Below are 5,972 nucleotides of genomic sequence, written 5' to 3'. Positions count from 1 at the left end.
GACCACATATGCAAAAACATTTCACATTATACTTGACTCCCCTTAAGACCTATATTATGCAAATATTAGGGCCTATTATGTATGTGATATTAGGACCTAAATTATGCAATAATAGGTCATTAATTTATCACATGTACATAATAGGCCCTAATATATCATAAATATAGACCTCTTAAGGCCCAAACTTAGGTATATAATGTGATCATATTATTAAGTCACAATAAGACCTATTATGTCATATTTAAGATAGGTATTATTGCAGATAATAGGTCTTAATATCACATAATAGGTCCTAGTATCACATAATCTAGGTTTTAAGGGGACTCAAGTATAATGTGAAATATTTTTGCATACACTTGAAAACAAAGAAGACACAATGTTTGTTTGTTTGAAAGTGTTTTATTGTTTTGATCATGCAAGCACAAATCCTAGGGCTGGACGAGATAGTAGTTGTTGAATCTCACTTGGGGGGTTACCTCGAGCTACGCAATTCAGAGTGGATACTTAGGTGCTTGACCCCACTGGCTCCCCTCCACGACACTCACTTCTCTAGGGCAGCCAATAATCAGTCCCCACGAAAACTCCCTATGGCAAACTTTGTATCTGTACTAAGAACCGTAAGAATGTGAGCCGCTTCAGAGGTCCGACTACCTGTGCCAACAACTAGAAGGTTTATGGCTTCTAACACAAAAGGTATGCACATACTAATGAAATCAAACAAAGTATACCTTTCACATATCCAATAGGCTTGTCTCCATTGTTCTCCTATCCTCCATGATCTTGTGTTTCATAATGGTTTCTCTTAGATTTGTGTTTTACTTGCACAAGATCTCAATGAAGAAAAAATATTGTTGTGATGATATATGCTTGTGATAATGTATGCTAGAATGATTTTGATAGAATGCTGGAGCACTCAAGCTATATGATATGAAAAATGAGAGGAGGAAGCCTCTTTTATAAAGATCATACTAATAAAAGGAGGGTTTAGATTAAGAGGTTAAAAGATGAATGATTAGGATTACATAAATGGAAGGGAATCAATATGATGATTGAAGGGTAGGTAAAAATGAAAGAAGTAGATTAAGAAGTGATAATCCTTTGGACAAAACACAAAGTGAATGAAGAGACAATTGAAAATTGTCACATGCCTATGAAATTATATTATGATCCATGTGAACAAATTGAAGGGCTAGGATTAAAAGAGGAAAAAGGTAAGTGAATTAATTAAATCAATAAAAATATTTATTTAATTAATAGTGTAAGAGATTAATGAGTGAATTAATAAATAAAAAAATTTGGTTAATTAATAGAAGATATTAGGATAAAATAATTAAATAAATAATAAATATTAATTTAATTAAAGGACAATTTTAAGTGTCTACAATTATCTACATTGTTTGAATATTTATTTATACATGGTTAATTAATGTTCCCCTTGATCATTATCCTAGTTTATTTCTTCTATTTCACTAAGTGTCAAAGAGGCTAATGAGAGAGTGCAAACACTACAAGCCCTCCTTATTAATTAGTCCCATAGAATTGTAGGGCGAACCATGAATTAAGTAACTAGCCTAAGTTAAATATTTATTTATTTATTATTTACCCATCTTTACTTCCTACCCCTTTTATATATTAATTAAGTAATAGATTTTTATTTAATTTATTTCCCACGTGCCACATCCTCCATTTTTTATTCTCCCAATCTTTAGATAATTTATTTGCTAATCATCCACACACTTTTAATCCTTGATTAAGTTGGGTCAAATCATTTTCCCATCTACCCTCACCCACCTTATCCTCTCTCTCATTTATTTTACTATTTCAAAAAGGTTCACATGTCCTTGGAGGCATGAGTCTTTCTTCCAAAAATACCTTTAAAGAATTTTAGTTTCTTTCATTACTCTCATGCACGTGCTCTTGGAAAAGAGTGTCCTCTATTAAAAATCTTCCAAGGCACTTTCATAGTACCTTGTATCCTCTCACACATCCTCATTATGCTAGATGGAATCATCTTATGCTTTAAGACAACCCAAACAATTTTGATTTTGATCTCCATCATTTATTCCAGTTCTTCATTTCATCACTCCCAAAAGCTATTTATTCCTTTTATATGGGTGAATTATTAAGGTTATTCTATGTATTTTGAGATTATTAAATATATGGATGAATTTTTTGTAACTCCTAATAGTTAATTTGCCAATAGGCAATTCCTTGTGGGGTTTGACCCCCACTGGAATTGTCTCACGCCGCGAAAATGCAGATTTCTTGTTGCCGGCATTTTCTTCCCGACAGGCTTTATGCGACAGCTCATGCAACGCGTGTTTGGGGTTACAGTCCGTCTGTGGTGTAGATTGGTGTGGCTTCCTGCATGCGTGATGTGTCTTCATCCCGAGTTGTATTGCTGGCAATGACTGCTTAATCATGTCTCGCCATAGTTCAAATTATTTCTTTCCATTGGTTGATATCCAAAAGCGATGCAACAAAGCGAGGGGCTAGGAATGAGCCTGGTAGCTACCATGTTTTAGGTTTGGAGTTTTACTACAATTTCTTTTCTTCTATCTGCTAAAGCTGTGACTTTTAGGGTTTTGCAGGTCAAATTTTAACCATATAGATTTTAGAATTTGCATGATGATGTTTTAGGTTTTTTAACCCTATATTTAGGGGCATGGATCCTCCAGCACCACCCAGTAGCTCCTTCAATGGTGAATTTATATTGTTGAATCCTCTTGAATTCATGCACTCAATGGTGTTAAATATAAGTAGAATTTAAATGAGATTTGTGCAATTTTTTTACAGAAGTTTACTAGGATTATCTTAAATACATTTTTGTGGAGTACCATGGAGGAACAAACTTTGGCAGGATAGCCGGGGGGCCATTCATCTCCACTAGTTATGACTATGATGCACCTATTGATGAATATGGTACGTAAATTTGTACTAATATGATTCCCTCTTAATTACGGTTCTTAATTTTCTCCAACATGCATAGCTTAATGTGAACTTACCTTATAGGGTATATAAGGTAGCCAAAATGGGGACATCTTAAACAATTGCACCATGCTATAAGGCAATTTGAAGCTGCTCTAGTCAATGGAGAGATGCATAGCATTTCATTTGGGCATGGTCTTCAGGTTTGCATTTTCATTAACAACATAGAACTGCCATTGGAATGTTGCATTAGCTAGCTTATCAAACTCTTCAGCGTACATCAAAATTTTATAGGAATGCTAATCCTTCTTGACAATTAAACATATGTTGGAAGAAAAACATATCTAATAACTTCTCTCAGGATAATCATTTGACTTTACTACAACTAAAGATTATGAACTTCAGAAAGAATGAACCAATTCCCTCCAAACTCTCAGTAGGAAACTAATATTCCTTATCCCCTTGTTCCAATGCAACCCCTAAAGAAAGTTTAGTCAGAAGAGAAAGTTGAAGCGGTTCAACGGAAGCATCCATCGAGTAAACCGATCATTCTTTCTTTATTGAAGGGGAGGCGATTCAATGGAAAGTCATATTACTTACCTGCTTTGTCTGTCAGTATTTTGCCTGATTGTAAGCATGTTGTCTTCAACACTGCAAAGGTTAGTCTTGCTTTCACTTATCATTGGAGTTAGGTTTAGTTCACAACTTCATAGTGCGATCAAACTTGCACGATCATATAAAACTGTATAAATATGTCTCTGTTTATGAACTACAGATAAGTATGCATACTTCTTCAATGGCAATGGAAAAGGTTGGCCTGGAATCACTTCTTCCTGCTAAAACTGAAATCTCAAGTAGCGATACAAAACCATCCATAAACTGGTCAGGACACAAAGAACCTATTGGAATTAGGAGTGATAAAAAATTCTCTAGCAACGGCTTGCTATAGCAGTTGTACTCAGCTAAAGATAAAAGTGATTTTCTATGGTATACAGACAGGTATATGTCAGCCCTTATCTGTCATATTCACTAATAGGCTTATAGAATGTAACATATTTGACATTAACCAATTAGTGTGTTCTGATTGGAAATGTCAATTGGCTACAACTTAACTTCATGGAGAATCTTTTGTTAGGAAATATTGATTTTGCTGGTCTGATTTTGCTTATGTTTTTTGGAATTTAACTTTGTTGTAAAATCTTATGGTTTATGTGCTTCAAGGTGTACAAATGAAATAGATCTACTTAGTGTGACATTTGGATGGCAGGTTAGCTAAAGCCTAAAACATATAATGCTCTGAAAAAAGTAGAAATATATGTCAATATTCTTCTTTCTTATAATATCTACTCCAAAAACTCTGGGATCTTGATGCATGTGATATGTTTAAGGCACTAATGCTCTTTAACATCAACTTTGATTAAACAGAATTATGGACCATTTTTTGATACATGGGAAGCCTGAATCAATGATCCTGTAACGTTGCTAGGTCTTAAAAATGGCACAAAAGATTTGACCTTCTAGAAGTGGAATTACCAGATAGTTTTCATGCAACCTAGTTCAGGAGTGGTCACCTCCAGTTTTTCTACCTTGCATTCACAGGATACTATGTACTACATGATCTATTCATGTTGTGAATAGTGATAAAAGATTTGTCATGGTTATACTATGGACTGAAAGCATCTTAAATATTTGTTTTGACTTCTATATTTTGTTTCCTCCATACAGATTGGTTTAAGCAGTAAACACCAACGCCTATATTCAAAAACAGGGGCAAACGCTATTCAATGGAATTCAGGAACATACCCTCCCAATAATACTGCCCTGATATGGTACAGGGTAAGAAGTTTGATTATGTTTCAGTTGGCAATATCGATGATTCTAAGTCTGTTTTTCCTTCGCAAAAAGTTGTCATGTATTGTACTAAATATATAGTTCATTAGATCTTGTAGACTGAGTTCAATGCACCAAAAGGAAACAATGCAGTGGCTTTGGACCTAACCACCATGAGTAAAGGCCAAGCATGGGTAAATGGCCATCATATTGGGTGCTATTTTCCTTCATTCAAGGCTCCTACAGATGGGTGCTCTGATACATGTGATTACAGAGGAACCTATTCTCCAACCAATTGCGTCAGCAGTTGTGGAAAATCATCTCAAGAATGGTAATAGGATTTACATGAATTAAGAAGATGCCTTGGCACCTTGCCATTCATTTGGTACCAAAAACTAGTTAAAAACATTTGTTTTATAGCTATTTCATAGTTTCTGAGGCAATTTTGATTCATTTATCAGGTACCATGTCCCTCGCTCCTGGTTGCACCCCACAAACAATGTATTAGTATTACTTGAGGAAATTGGTGGTGACTCATCTAGAATTGGTGACGACCCATCTAGAGATCGCAAAGAAGTAGCAGCAGAAGAAGAGCCCTAAACTTGATGCTGTCAACTGTTCTTCTCTCATCAGTGGTAAAAACTACACCCAACTTTTAATGAAATTAGATTTCCACAATTTATGATTTTTGATTGCTATTATTTTTAGATTAGACTGTGCTAGATAAGAAAAATAGTGTTAATTTTGATAGAAAACAGGGGAGCAAAAAAAAAAAACAGAGGAGCCAGAAAACAGAGCAGAATACAAGAAAGACAAATTATCAATCCATATTATTCATTGATCAAAATGATTACAAAATCCTTTTTAATCAGGTCTTTAGAAGTTTCTGGAATACACCGAAAGGGGTATGCATGAAGAAGTATACAAGAAGGATCTAGAATAGAAATATAAAATTATATTTCATACTGTCCACAAAATGTGTGAGATGTTGATGTGATAGGGAAATGGGAAAGAAGTCCATTTGAATCTAATGAAGATTTGCTTTGATCTTTGTCTTTAATGCAGAGGAATTTGCTTTAGTGTACAGATGATATGGAGGACACAATACAGACAGGGTAGTTGGGATTACTTCCAACACTCCCCCTTAATCACAACTACCAATATTCTATCGATTCTTTTGTTCTTTCCAACTTTCTTGAACTACCTTCCCTTTT

At 34.7% G+C, this 5,972-nt stretch overlaps 1 pseudogene; it reads left to right on the top strand.

Moving 5' to 3' along the window:
• The first annotated feature begins 2,665 nt into the window (after positions 1-2,665).
• Positions 2,666-5,358, top strand: LOC131036748 (beta-galactosidase-like; annotated as a pseudogene).
• Positions 5,359-5,972: the final 614 nt, after the last annotated feature.

Source organism: Cryptomeria japonica, chromosome 3, assembly GCF_030272615.1.
Source record: "Cryptomeria japonica chromosome 3, Sugi_1.0, whole genome shotgun sequence".
Classification (NCBI taxonomy): domain Eukaryota; kingdom Viridiplantae; phylum Streptophyta; class Pinopsida; order Cupressales; family Cupressaceae; genus Cryptomeria; species Cryptomeria japonica.
This window is presented reverse-complemented; position numbering and strand designations above follow the sequence as displayed.